This window comes from Phlebotomus argentipes, unplaced genomic scaffold, assembly GCF_947086385.1.
Source record: "Phlebotomus argentipes unplaced genomic scaffold, Phlebotomus argentipes genome assembly scaffold_18, whole genome shotgun sequence".
NCBI lineage: Eukaryota > Metazoa > Arthropoda > Insecta > Diptera > Psychodidae > Phlebotomus > Phlebotomus argentipes.
In genome coordinates, this window is record NW_026776177.1 from 2745295 (window position 1) to 2760252 (window position 14958).

The window sequence follows — 14958 nt, forward strand, 5'->3', positions numbered from 1 at the left end:
GTCTAAAAAGAGGAAAATTGTGAAATTTACCAAGATTATCAAAAATACAAGAAAAAAATCAGTAAATCTGTGATAAAAAGAATTTACTGCAAATATATTTAATGTTCATGCTTTAAAATTAGAGCCACAATCAATTATTTCTTAAAACAACATCTGAAAGTCAGTTTAAAATAACACAAGTGGTTATTTTTTAACCACAAAATCGTCATTTGAAGTTGTTATATGTATAAATATGAAGAGGGCGTTAGGGTAGAATTCACCACATTTCGAAGTATGGAATAATTCACCACTGGCATTGCCGGCCATCTTGTATTTGGATGGGATTCACCAAAGTCTCAATCTTAAAAGGACTTTTGCATATTTTAAACCAATATTACACATTTTTAACACATCTTGTTTGAGTGGAAATCGCTCAAGAAGTTGTTTTTAAAGAAAATCTGTGACTCAGAATAGCAAAGGTGTGTGTTAAAGCAATATAACACATTTTTTTTACACATTTCTTGTGTGACTGAGAATTGCTCCACATTCTTCTACGCCACTGTTTTGTGTGAATTTTCGGAAAATGGTGAATCGCGGCTTCCTCTGTCTTTGTTTCTTCGCCTCTATGAATTATTTAAGATCAATAAAATCGGTCTTAATTAGTGCTTCCACTTTGATGTAATTTCCAGCACGTGGAGCGCCGCTCGGGTGTCGTTAAATTGCAATGTGAGGTGAGAGGAGATCTGCCTTTGTGGCTGTTCTTAGCCACTCAGATCCGCTGTTCTAGGTCAACTTTGCACAGGGAACTTCAGTTGTCCTCTGTGAGACCTTTCTTTGCCCCAATTCCGCCTCGGTCGCGTGAAGAATGTACTTATTCAAATGTTTAATTAAGCCAAACAGAAGCTGGTGGAAAAAATCCGATCAAATTATATTTATTTATTGTTGGGAAAAACATGAGAGAACGAGAGAGAGAGAGACCTTAAGAGCGCCAGCGGTCAGAGAGGTCAAAATTGGCCATTCTTTGAATATAAAAGCGTGAAGTTTGTCTTGGCGCTGGCTGAGATGAATCGTGTTTGCTGATGGATAGGAAGAGAGGCAGTAATTCGGTTATGCAATGCGCCGAGAGTACAAATAGTCGCTCAATTGTCGCTTTCTTTTCTCCGAGATGATGATGTGGGAAAGTTTATGGGAAATCTCTTTCCAAACCAAAAAAATCCTCACGTAGCAACAATTCCTCCGTGGATCACGTGAACATTGTGACACAACTCGTGTGCGACGACGAAGAGACTCTCGTCTGATCTTGCACTACATTTGGATTTCCTTGTGGCGGAAAATTACTCGCAACTCAGTGAGTCAGTCGGAGAATTCTATGGAAAAACAAGCAAAAGTGGAGGATTTTCGAGAATATCGCCGTGCCGCCCAAGGAGAAAGAGATCTCAAGTGTAGAAATTCTCTGTGATTTGGTTTTTTCCACTTCGACGGGTGTCGCGAAAACTATCAAAAGTAAAAATCCCAGTTTTTCAGCAAAGCGAGTACAAAATTTAGCGTTAATGAAGCTGCGAAATTGACTTCAAAACTCTCAAAACGCCTTCAAATCGTCCGTTGAAGTGCAAATATTGCTCTGTATTTTTTATTTTGTAAATATTTCAGATGATTTTATTGAAATTTATGACTAAAATATGACAAACTTAATAGAAAAACTGAAAATATTACTTTTCAAAGTCGATTTTTATAGTTTTCGAGTCGATTTTATCGAAAATGATTTGAAAAAACCAACTTTTCATTCTTCACTTGAACTTTTCTTTGCAGTTTTCAAGTGAAACAATTTAAAAAATATGAAAAATATTCATTCAAAGTCTAAAAAACATTTTTGGATAATTCTGAAAACCTAAACTTATTTTCTAAAAAGGCATTTTATGCATTTGATTGCAATTTTTAAGACATTTTTCGAAATTTTGATTAATAAAACATGACATTTTTTTTCATTTGTGCTTTTTAGATAAATAAGATTTTTTACAATTGTTTGATAAGATAAAATCTCAAAATTTTTGTACTGACAAATCGACTTTTCATAGTTTTCTGCTCACCCGTCGATATAATGTTATTTTCTACACAGTGTGGATTAATGATGGGGGCAAAAAAGTGCGTTTCTCGTTATGCAAATTCCACGATCTTGCCTTCCTCCGGCTTGTCTGTGACAGACAATTGACAGACTCTTGGACGGATTTTTCCACCCGCCAGGCTGGTCCTCAAGTTCGCCAGAAGGGCGAACACAGATTGGCTAATTGGGATGCTGCTGAGCAGCGGCCAGAAGAGGCAGTTTTTGTCAGCCAGTCGATCATTCCCGCAATGAGAGCACAAGTGAGAAGAGAGAAACAACAATAAAAAAGCGGTAAAAGTATAACAAAATCACCTTGAGAATCAATAAGAATCTACATTATAAGCGCTGAGAAATACACCCATAATAAAGTGCCTCTGAGCGGCACAGTGGCGAGCAAAAGCTTCTCGTCCACCCAGGAAAAATCCTCTCAATCACAGCTGAGAGACACTGAAAAAGCACAACATTTGTGCAATTGAGTGTAAAATACTTAGGCAAACTGTACCGCATGTAATTAAATTAATTGATTTTATTTATTTATTTCTCTCCGTGCCTCTTTTTTCCCACCAATCAACGCTGTGGCAGAAAAAACCAGGGGAGAATTAAAACATTTTTCATATTAGCGCACAATTTTTAATTATTTACTTCCTCAATAGCACAACAAATCGTGGCAAATGCTGAGATCTTTTTCCCGCATTCAGAATTCAACTCTCTCGTCAGGTGCAACAATTTGAGAAGAAACACTTTCGCTCATGAAATGCCGCCAAGCAACAAGGAAAAGCCGCACACAGCTTTCTGATAAGCTTGAGAGTTTGCATTGAGAGATGGAGAACAGAGATTTATTGTCTGTTCCTTTCTGTTGGTCTTTTCCAACACGTCAAAGAATCTATTCCGTCCTTTCTATTGCACACATTTACTACATTGTATTGACTCTTGATGTTAATGATATGAAATATGGTAATGAGAATAAATTAATGCTGTTTGAGATTTCAAATCGCTTCGAGCTTTGACTAATGTTTCTCTTAAATTGATAATATTGGTAAATTTCCATTGATTTCTAAGGAATTTAAGTTGAACTTATTATGCTTGACTATGCCACTGTTCGCGGTTCCGGGAAGAAAATCTACTTTCCCCCATTTTTCTCTGGATCAAATGTTGGTCTTAATTTTATATTGAATACACGATAAGTGCTATTGAAGACCGATCTTCTGCTGCAGAGATTTTGATTCTGTATCTTCCTGCTAAACCAGGACCAGCCATCAAGTTCTGCAGCAGAGATTTTAATGTCAAAATTTTGTATCATTTGCTACTCTTTGAGGCCATTGATCGTATTTAAAAGAAAGCCAATCTTCTCTAGTTGTTTATTTTAGCGACCCGGATAGGATTTGAGGGATTAATTGTACAAAAATGTTGCAAAGAAATTTGCACTGCAAAGGCAATTTTTTCAAAATATGACAAGAATGGCCGTTGAAAACATAACCTAGAAGTTTCATCGATTCCCATACAAAATCGACTTCTTGCAATCCTCTGGGAAGGACACTTCTGAGTATCCAAGAGCTTCAGTCTCTCCTGTATGAGAACCGGGCAGCCACGATGTCATTTTCCCGGCCAACTATAAGTGTTTCTAACGTCCACCTTTATATATAGAGAGACAGAGTACAAAGGCAATTCCAGTGAAGCATATATTTTAGCTAGAACATTCAATTGCAACCGATTTTGGGCTGCTCTTAACTTCTCATTGAAAGGCTTAATTTTTGATTTGAACACACGACTGTAGAATTGAGAGTCAAACGCATTAACCACTGAGCCACAGCCGCCCTTAGTTAAACTCAAAGGTTAGTTATTGAAATATTTACTAAAATATGCAGAGTTGATAGACAAAATCAAGATATTATGTACAAAACAATTCGTAAAAAGCAACTTTTCACATTTTTCCTGTACATTTTATTAATAATTTATAAGATTTAGAACTGCAAATATGGCAACTTTTCTACGAAAAATGATTATTAGATTCGCTTTTTTTTAATTTCATGTAATTTCATTGATTTTATTTATGAATTTTGAATTATTCGCTAAGATATTTTTTCATATTTCATATTTTATTAACATAAATTATATAAAGTGGATTTAAGGATCTAAAACAACTAAAAAAAATGGGGAAAATATCCATTTGTGTAAATCTCTGAATAATATGGAGAATAAACGAAATTTTAATTTAAATATCCAGTAAATCTAATATTTCGATTTTCAATACCGACTAAAAGCTATCAAAAGTCGTCTTTTATTTAATAGTTTTCAAGAAATCCGTGAATTTATTAGGAAAACAACGAAGAGCTTCTGAACAAAGAAATCGCGAACGTTCAAGAGAAAATCTTACGAGAAGTGGTGATGAAGCCAACGATATTTCCTCGTGCATTTGTCTTTTGTCACACAACCAGATTCAATCTGACTCAAATTGGTCGTTTTTTTTTCTACGTCAGCGTGCGCAACATTGAAAAAAAATAGCTTGTAGAATGTCTGCGAATATCGCGGAAATTTGATAGATGTTCTCTCGAAAAAGGCTCTAAAAGTCATTGATAAAAGAACGACTTAAAGACCGTCTCGCGTGAGAAACAGGTTAAATTCCAAGCAAATGGAAAACCCGTCTCGTTTCAGTGGCTGGAAAAAAAAACCTCTCAATAAGAATGATGACTCTTCCTAACATTTACAACAACGCTGTGTATCTGTAATTGAGTCAAGGGCTCTCGAGGCTGTTGAGGAAATCAGGAACTGCTTGTCATGTCAATTTAGTCGGCAATTTGGGAGACTTTTCGTGATGTTTCCGGACAGTTTTTGTGTGTGTGTCTCAAAAAGGTCAGAAAGGGAAGCCGCGGAAGTTCACAGCTGACCTGCAGCGCTGGTGATGCAGAGGATTAACCCGTGCCAAGCAATAATGAGCCAATTAGTTTTGAAGACGCAAAGCGAATGTGGGAAATTTTCTACACGTCGCAGTAAATCATCGATCATCACATGCGTGTCGTTGGGAGATTCTTGAGCGCATTTCTTGCATGAAAAGTGAGCACCTTGGAGAATTCCAGGTTCTACACGAGTTGGCCACAGAATTCCCCATGATTCTCTCTCGCTTGGGGACGTCAGGCGATGGGCAGGAGAAGCCATGAATGAGTGCCACGCGATTCCGTCAGCTGATTGCCTAGCAAAAGTAAAACCACAAACGCGCGCGCGCGTCTATTAATTTAATGAACCCGCGACCTGTGGTGCATTAATTTGAATCATCGCCAAGCGCACGCGGTGTCTGGTGAGCGTCTGACGCGGCCAATGACACTCTTTCTTGGCCACAAGAAGTCTCCCAGGGGTGCTCCAGACGCCCCCGGACTTGGCTGGACTCCAGCCACTCTGACATCATCGGCGCGCCGTCGCAGCGTTTCAAGGATGTTTTTCTCTCAACGATGACAAAAAACTGAGACACGAGAATTTAATCTTAGAACCGAAGCCTAAGCCTTGGCAAGACAGTCGCTCAGCCAAACTGGTCTCACAGGTGGAATTAATTGTTCAACCGGATTGGCGATCGCCAATGCTGAGATCTTCAGCTCTGCACTGCCGATGGACGGAGATGAATTCACTTCTGCCGATGATGCCCAATTCGCTGGACTGCTGGAGATCAATAAAACCATCTGAAACTGCTAAGCGTGCATCGTCCGAATTATTGTGCAAGGTTGTGCCAAACACTAAGATTGGTGTACGCCTGAGTGCAACAGATTCTTTGTCTGAAAAGCATTGTTTCTAGAAAGAGTTCTAAAGATTACTGAAGACGGACTGAGAGATATATTAGGCTAGAATTTAGTCGATTTCGGCATACAGAAGCAAAAATTTGCTTATGACACCAATGAAATTATGGGCAATTCTTCCTTTTGGTACAAATACTAAAAATAATCAGAATTTAATGATCTTTCAAATGGCGTTCAAGACTCCATCAGGTTGAAAACAGCCTGACGAAGATTGTCGTCTTGATTTTAAACGGAGAAAACTAAGATCAAGCGGAGATTGAAATCAAGATCAAGACCAAGATTATTCGGCTCAAATTAAGTTTCTCAGGCTAGAATACAATAAAAACCATTCATTTCTTGATTTTAGTTCCAAATCTAAATTCCTGTTACTATTCAAGTCTGTTTCGGGATTATTGGAAAATCCCTTGATTTTAGTCTAAAAATGCAGAAAAAAAAATATTTTTTCTAGTCTAGACAAAAGTAAAATCATTTTTCTTCAATAGACTAAAAAAATCTAGGAAAAATAATAAGAATAATCTCTTCTTAATACGTTTTCACTCCGAAATCGACTTGATTTAAATTTGATTTTCAATTTTTCCAAAATAATTTTAATTTAATCAATAAACACAGTGGAATAATCAGCCGAAATAGTCTAATTTCTTGAAAAATTCAAATAAATCTTTGAAAACCACCTTTATTTGCAGAAAAAGACTTGAAATTATGCCGAGAAAGGTATTAATTTTATGCGAAAACAGTCTCGATTCAAGGAAAGATCAAAAACTGAAAAGTATAAAATTCAGGCTAATTTCAAGATCATTTATGGAGAATAATTTCAAAAATACTCATTTCTCAGCTCAAGAATATATAATTTTCCTGAGTGCAGAGAAAAAGGTTTTGTTGAAAGACTTCAAGTGGAGCTTTTCAGTGGGTGGAAGCTTTCAATGTGTCACCATGTCAAGAAGGCGTTGAAAATGAGTGATTTTTCCTCAATATATTATGGAAATCAAGTGAATCAAGCTGAGAAAAGCTGATTAAAAGGTGTTTATTCTAGGCTTTAGCTGAATCCCTGACTGGCAAGTGCCACTAATGTCGATCAGAAGCAGCGATTAGGCTGTAATGAATGCAACTTTTCTCACTGGAGAATCCTTGAGTGAATGAATTCTAAGGCGAGAACAACATTTTCACTTTAATTGAGAAGCACTGAATCATATACATAACTTTCCCATGGAAAAAAAACAGCAGAAGTGAGGAAAAAAATACACTCAGTCGAGGTGAGAATTTCTCACCCGAAAATTCCACACACTTGCGTGATTATTGGCAGGCAGAAAAATGTGCAAATATCCAGATAAATCTGAGAATGACTTTTTGTGCATCTCAGGCGATTGTGTGCGCGCCGACCTGAAAGTGTAAATCTTAACCATGGTCAAGGTGGTGGAATTTATTCAAATTTGCGCTAAATTTTCCTGTCAAATTTTTGGAATTTCAAACCCAAATTGATCAGCAACATGAGGAGATTCGAAATGCCCTCCAAGGTCTGCCCCCCATCGAAAGTGATTGAAAATGGGAGGCTCGAGTGGGTAAATTGGCGAAGTTGAGATAAAAGGCAATCTCAGGCTAAGCAATATCGCTTTGCTTTTCCAATATTGCATTCATAATTGCTCGGCAAAGTGATGAATTATCACAAGATCACTTTGCTGTGTTGGCTCGTTTGCATAAATTATACACAAAAAGCAGGCGCGAGTCGCCGGCTTCTGGGTGAGGAATTCCTCAATATTCCCGGTGACCAGCGTGACAGGAGAATTCTCATGGGCAAGATCACGACTCCGGCCAGTCGTGTGGCCAGTCGCTGGGGGTTTGTCCGCAGCTGCATTTGCATTGAACACCTGTGCTTCTGCCTCCATTCCACGAGTCACTCGGAGTTCCTGTAATTCGTTCTAACGCCACGGCCGGAACTTGAGCGGCTTTTTTTTCTCTCTTGTCACGCCGCTGATGGATGCTGATTTGGTGTTTGGTTCCGGATTTCACGCATTCAATCTTTCAATCTCATTGTGGCGATCAATTCTGCTCCGCGCGCGCAACATTGTTGATTTAGAAGGGAGCTTTTGGGCGGCCGAAATTGCGATTCTTGCACCTTTTTTCTGGGTGTGTGCGGATTTGAAAGCGCGCGCACGCGCGCGATGATCACCAAATGAGATTACATTGGAAGCATATATTCTTGGCCAAGGGGGAGATATTACAGTCAGAAGTGGTTTACAGCTTAAGTGGAAGTATTCGGAAGTGGAAGTGCTTGAATATCATCAATATGATGCGTTCTAAAGTCACTTTCACAATGAAAAAACACAACAATTGGAGAAAAAGGATTGTTTTTCACATCTTTCTAGGTTATGTTATGAATTTAAGATCAAACTTTGAAAATAAATAACCACAAAAATCATAAAGTCCTGCATTTACTGGCGCAAGAGTAATGAAATCTGTTGAAAATCACAATTTTTCAATTTGAAACTGAGTTAATTGTGCTAAGATTGAACATAACCTCTAAAATACTGTTTCATTATCCAAATTTGTCAATTTGAAGAACTGCTTGATTGATTTTTTAATCTAAAATAGACAAATTTCAGCTCCAAACAAGTTTCTTTCACAGATTCTTTTTGACATTGTAAGATAATTTCTAGGTTATGTTCCGAAATGCTTCCAAAAGAGCGATTGAAAATTAGATTTCATCAAAATATCCACTAGAAACTTGAAATATTACTAAAAATACTGTTTCTCTCTAAGTTTTCAGAGTCATAAAAGTTAGAAAAGGGTCTTTTGGGACAAAAATTCATCAAATTTGAGGTTATGATACTTTAGACGTTTGGAATTATGAGGAAATCGCAAGTTTTAAGCACTGCTGATGTTGTGGAAGTATTAAGTATTTTTCATACAAATTGTATATTATCTCCCCCTTGTTCTTGGCGAAAAAATAAAACGGGTGGGCAAAAGAGATCCACGAGCAACAAATACAAGTAGCCAAGCAATATTGTGTCAAGGTGACCGATTTGAAGCTTTAAAACATTAATATTATAACAATTAATGAAGAATAAAGCAGCCACAAACCATGAATGTCAAGCTCTGCCCAACACAATTCAGAGTTATTACAAAGAAAAATCAGTTTCTTATCTTGTTCTTTTTCCAACCTCTGCTGGTGAAAAAAAAAAATAAATAAAAATAAAAACCTCACAAATTGCACAATATCTCAAGAATTTATTCAATCTGCGCCCGTGTCTTGCGCACCTCGTTCAACTGTTAAATTAATAAATTCATTCTCATTTGCACTCAAGCTTTTTCTCCATCTCATGGGTTTTTTTTTCACTCTCAATTTCAAATTGATTTTGTCGCCGTTTCACCGCCGAGATCGATGGAGTTCTAGGTCTCAACCTGGATCACTTTCAGGCACTTTGTTTCCATATGCGTGTTATGGATAATTTATAACACTTTAACTGTAGAAAAACTTTCATTGACTTGTCAGATCAACTCATGCAACTTCAGTGTTTTTCTTTTTACCTCTGATTGATCATCACGAGATGAAATTTCGAGATAGTTTTTTTTATTTGTTTTGCTATCTCGAGAATCAATCTTAAATTCTTAAATAGTTTCTGATGTGAATCTCTGTTCAATTTGGGTCTTAAACTGCTTTTCTAATTTGGCTCATCGCTACGCCACTGTTTTCGCGAAGCGCGAAAAGCAAAAAGTGTCAGGAATCTTAAGACGATGTTGAGAGTTTTTCCTCACGCTCTAATTGACGCGCGCGAGAGAGCTTTATTCAAAATACTCTATTATTAATTGTGGCAAAGAGTCATGATTATTCTCTTTAAGCACATGTCACTTAGATGGTGGTTAAATCGTGCCGTTTGATTGTTCAGCTTTTGCACTTGACTTTTATCATCTCCGCGCCAGGAATGCAAATGCACGAGAAGACCTTTTGCCACACGCGAAAGGAGTTGATTTTGCGAGAATGAAGCAATTAATGCAATCTTGTTCAACATCCATTCATGGATTCTGTGCAATTTTTCTTACCTTCACTCAAACAGAACATTTTTATTAATTGTTGTTTTCCTAAAATCAATCTTTAGTCGAGAGATCGAGATATGAATGGGAATGTGATTTTTCAAACGTTTTGCAGTTGATATTCAAATCTGAATTTCCAATTTGACGAACTCAGCGAGCATAAAATGCAATAAAATGCTAAGATTTCAAAGTTGAGATTTGAAAAGCTAATTGTTTGGCGTTCTTTTGCTAAGAACGCAGCGACGATCAGTGAAAGTAATTGATGTGCACTTAAATGCATAGATGTCGCATCATGTTAATCTATGCCATTTCAATAATATACTTCGTGACAACAACACTCAAGTGTCTTCAAGTTCTCAAGCTTTAAAGATGCAGTAAAGTTAATGAAAATTTGACATTCTGATTCCTTGCTAAGTTTTGATCAGAAGAAAGCAATAAATTTAGCTAAATATTAAGCGAAAAACAGGTAAAAATCGAATAATTCATTTTATTGATTAGAAATTAGCTAACTGAAGCGTAGAAATTGCGGTTAAATATTTTGTTTGAAATTGTTGCGTTTGTAACGCTCTTAAGTTTCTTCTATTGTCCGCTAGGATCGCTTGGGTTATTGTTCAAGGGCTGCTAAAATTTTAGCTCAATTACTTTAGCACTTTTCAGCAAAATATGCTGCTTTTTCTTACCTTCTTTGGCTTGCTGGGGCAGATCAAAGCGCCTTGTAGAAAAGCTCCTTTCTGAGAAGAATTGCACGATGAATGATTCTGAGAATGTAGCATAAAAAGCACTCATAAAGTGCAGTCTCACAGTCAATTATTACTTTTATGCAATTACACTTCCTTCATTTTGCAATTCGCCTCTTTTTCATTGTCTCTATCTTTAAGTGTGCAAAGAAGCCTTTTGATGCAATTTTCATGCTCTGCACTGGAAACTTCTGGGGAATTTTGCATCAGAAAAGCACTGGCAATTAAGATTATTATGCTCTGCGCGATGCATCTTTGGGATTTCCCGATGCTCTTTTGTGTTCTTTTTTTCGACCACAACTTTCGGGGAATCACAATTTTTGAAAGCGCAAGTCTTCTGAATCTTCCTCGTATTTTTTTCAGGCTTCTTAATTGTATCACATTTTTTGCTCCGTCGGGTAGAAAACTATACAAAAAAAAAATGCCTGAGATATGAATAATGCCACCTGCAAAATTCCCTGTCAATGGGGATTTTTAAAGGCACTCAAACACACACACACACTTGAAGTGCTAATTGACAGTTTTGTAAAACCCACAAAGTCTAACTGCGCTGATGCTTTGAGCTCAAGGCTTACGAGAAAGTGTTCTTCTGTGAAATGAAAAGCGAGAAAATCCCAATGATTGCATTCTGTTTAGATCATCGAGAAGTGGCATGATTAGGCGAATAGATTTCATCATGTTACAATAATACAATCTGTAAGTCCAGCAGATTGAGCTGCAAAGTAAAGAAAAAAAACAGTGAATTACAGCTTTGAGATATCACATGAACATTTGCAGTTAAATGAGTAATCGTACAAAAGGCAATTAAAGTGATACAAGGTTGATTGGCATATTAAAGAGCGCGCGCAACTGGAGAATTCCCATCATGTTTCGGGTGTTTTATTTATCTCTGTTTTTTTTCTGGCAATATATTGCAGATAATTTCTGCTTAGCCAGAAGTCAATGTTAAGCCATTTAGTGGTCAACTTCCGTTTCTTTGCGCCACTCTCCTGGCGAAACTCTTTTATTTGAGGAAGCGAGAGGTTCTCTCGCCAGCCGAGGAGGAAATGAAAGGAACCCAAAAGAGTCCGGTTTTTACTAGAATTCTCAACTGAAAAGCTTCTGGCTTATTTCATTTATATATTCAGTAGCAAAAGAGGTTGTAAATGCAATTTTTCTGAGAATATACAAAAATCACTCGCGATTTCAGACTATTAAATTTGTGATTATTCAATTTTTTTTAATCGTTTTTGGCCGCCAGAGAGCAGCAGTTTAAATGCATATAGAAGTTCAGATTCTATTTCCTCTAAACCAATTTATAGCACAATTTCAACAATATGCTAATTTGGCCGTTTTTTACACCTTTAAATAATTTGTTAATAGTGTTAAATTTTATAACTCCAGTGAAATGAAATTTGTAAAAAAGATGAATTAAAATATTTGCTGTTTATTTAACACATAAAATATTTTTTATTATATCTAAAGGCTCAAATTTGGCTCTGTAAAATACAATAGGATCTTCTACATGCCTTTCACACTTGATCAGCTGATTATTGATGATTAATCCAGGCTTTTTCTACGCATAAAAAATCATTCTTGAGTTAAAATTGCCTTCTTTCCTTACCAGGATCACGTCAGGAAGTCATAAAGTGTGAGAATGTATGAAAAAAGAGACCAAATATGTGAAAAATTCGATATTATTAGCGTCCCCCACGCTAACTTTGCTGCCCTCTGGCGGCGATATGCGGAGAATATGATCAAATACTTAAATATATTTAAATTTTAATAAAATAATCAGAATTTATTTAAATATAATTTAATTTATTTAAATATTTTGCTGAAAATATTCAATTTTTGATTATTTTTAGATCATTAAGATTCCTCAAAAATCGACTAGTAGTTTTCCCCTTGAATTTAAATGCTAGGATATAAAATGAGCCTCCAAATGGGCGGGGCATTCGAATGGGTGGAGTCTGGACGATTTTGCAGCACAGACAATTTCACTTTTATGAGGACATCAATGTTTTTAATTTTGCCAACAGTGCTTTAAAACCACCACAATAAAATGCGTTTACCAAGTGCTTGTCTGGAATCAATTAAGAGCTTGCCGAAAAAAGCTTATTGACCATTAAAATATGACAATATCTTGATGAATGCGGAGCACGAGAGAGAGAGAGAGAGAGCAAACAATTAATTTTGCAGACAAGAGGCAAGAAGTGTCCGGCAAAAAAGATGTGTGCAGGTCAACGTTTCGCGAGTGTAGAGCCTCTTTGGGATTTCCAGCGATGTGTGAGCAGGTAAATCAAAAGTTGGGAGTGTCTTTCCGCGGTCAACAGGCGATCTCTCAGATTTTTCCACTGTTTACTCATCGCCGTGTTGATACAGTTCTTCGCGGGCGGCCAGAATTTGCCCGCAATTTCCAATATCGATTGTGGGGTTTTTGGCTGGGTTCGCCTGCTGCTGACATGAAGGACTCTTGGCTTCGTCCCCGTGTCCTGATCGGCGCGCTGAGGACACTCGACAACCCATTGAATTGAGGGGTGTGTGAATCCCCATTCCAGCTCACGAACTGTGTGATTCACACACATAAAGCGAGCGTGTGCGCTGAAATATCTATGATGCAAATGCGTGACTTTTGTCCATCGTCACGAGTTTTCGTCAACATTCAACCGGTTGCCAGTGACTTCCCCATGTTTCCAATGGTGTTTCTGGCCTCTCTTGCGGTGCCGATTTGTAAACAAGCGCCGACTTCCCCGATGCCAAAAGATCACCAGCGAAATTGCCCCGTGTTTATCGGTGATTTTTTTTCCTGGGCCACCGGGAGCAACACCCAAAGATTGGATAACACACACAGAGCGCGCGCTGGTCAAATTGGGCAATGCGAAAGGGAAAACCTTTCGAGAAACTCGCCCACTTGAGCCGAGACGTGACATCTCGAGTGCACTCTCCAAATGGCCATCGTGAGATTGAAAAGAAAGTGGCCTGCAAGAAATGCAATTTTGTTCTGGAATTTCATCACACCGAAAGGCTCTCTTATGCATTTATGATTATTATGCACTTTTCACCTCCGTGAGAGATTTGTTTGGCAATTTGACTCCATCTTTCCAGTCGCTTCGTGGATTGGAAACATTTCAAATTGAAAAAAACAGCTCTTTATGCCTCACTTTTACGGCCAGTGTTTATTTGAGGGTGATTAAATTGTGAGTGTGAATTATTTGAAGAAGAGCTGTGCAAAAATCAGTTGCGTAAAATTAATTAGCACCACTTTTATGGCATTTTTCCGGTTAATTAAGAAGTGATATTTTGGTTATATTCTCAAAATTGCCACTGTGGGAAATTACTGGATTTATCAAGAAATATACTCTAGACTTACAGTGTAGATTAATTGCAAATCACAAGTCATTATTGTGTAATTGATTCTTTGTTTGCACACAAATCTATTGTCCAGATTTCGTAAGTTACTTTAATGTCTGTTGTGTATTCTTCAAATCTTCCGCTTCATTTGCAAGAAGAAGAAAAAAAATGTAATTTACTTATAAAGTTCTTCGGAAAACATCAAGATTGTAGAATGAAACTTCCTAGTTTCATTAAGTTTTATCTCTCCTTGAATTGCCTTGAATTAATCAATAATAACCCTTAAAATTATGTTCTTTCATAATTGAATATTGGCATAAATTCATATTCTTATGAATGCAAGTCGCGCAAAGCAAAGCATGAAAGCAGATTAAGTGGGCGAAGAGTCAAAGAATTCATTATATATTCACAGCGTTTTCTTTTCCAAATTCTAGAAAATATGATGCATAAGACTAAAATGCGATAAAAATGTTAATTCAGTCTCGCTAAATTCTCCTGCCGAATATATTATAAAGTGTGTCTTTTTGTTTATTTTTTCTTTTGCCCAAAATTCCCACCTTTGAAATCTCCATCGATTGATCTCAATTAATTTCACAGAGAGTTGGAAAAAAGGCCCAAAAGGTCGGTTTTCCCCGTCGAAATCTCAGGTGTCCCAATTTGCGCAACTCTTGCATTATTTGGGTGCAGAAAAAGCCCGGCACGCGATGTGATCCGCCTCTTGGGATTCCCCTGCGCGACAGCTGACTGGCCAGGTGGCGAGATTGCACATCACAGAGTGTGTTTCCCATGAACTCTCCGGTGGGCGATCATTGACTCGCATGAGAGGCGCGATCTCTGGCCAGGGAAAATTCCCAGGCGCGCGCGCTTCGGAAAATCCGGGCGCGCACAGCGTCCGCGGTGGACTGATCGTGCGGCTCGGGGCGCACCTCGCCGGGGCCCCAGCGGCCGCGCGGGGACGCTGGAGCCGCGGTGGGGGTGACCCCCGCGCGGCCGGCCAATC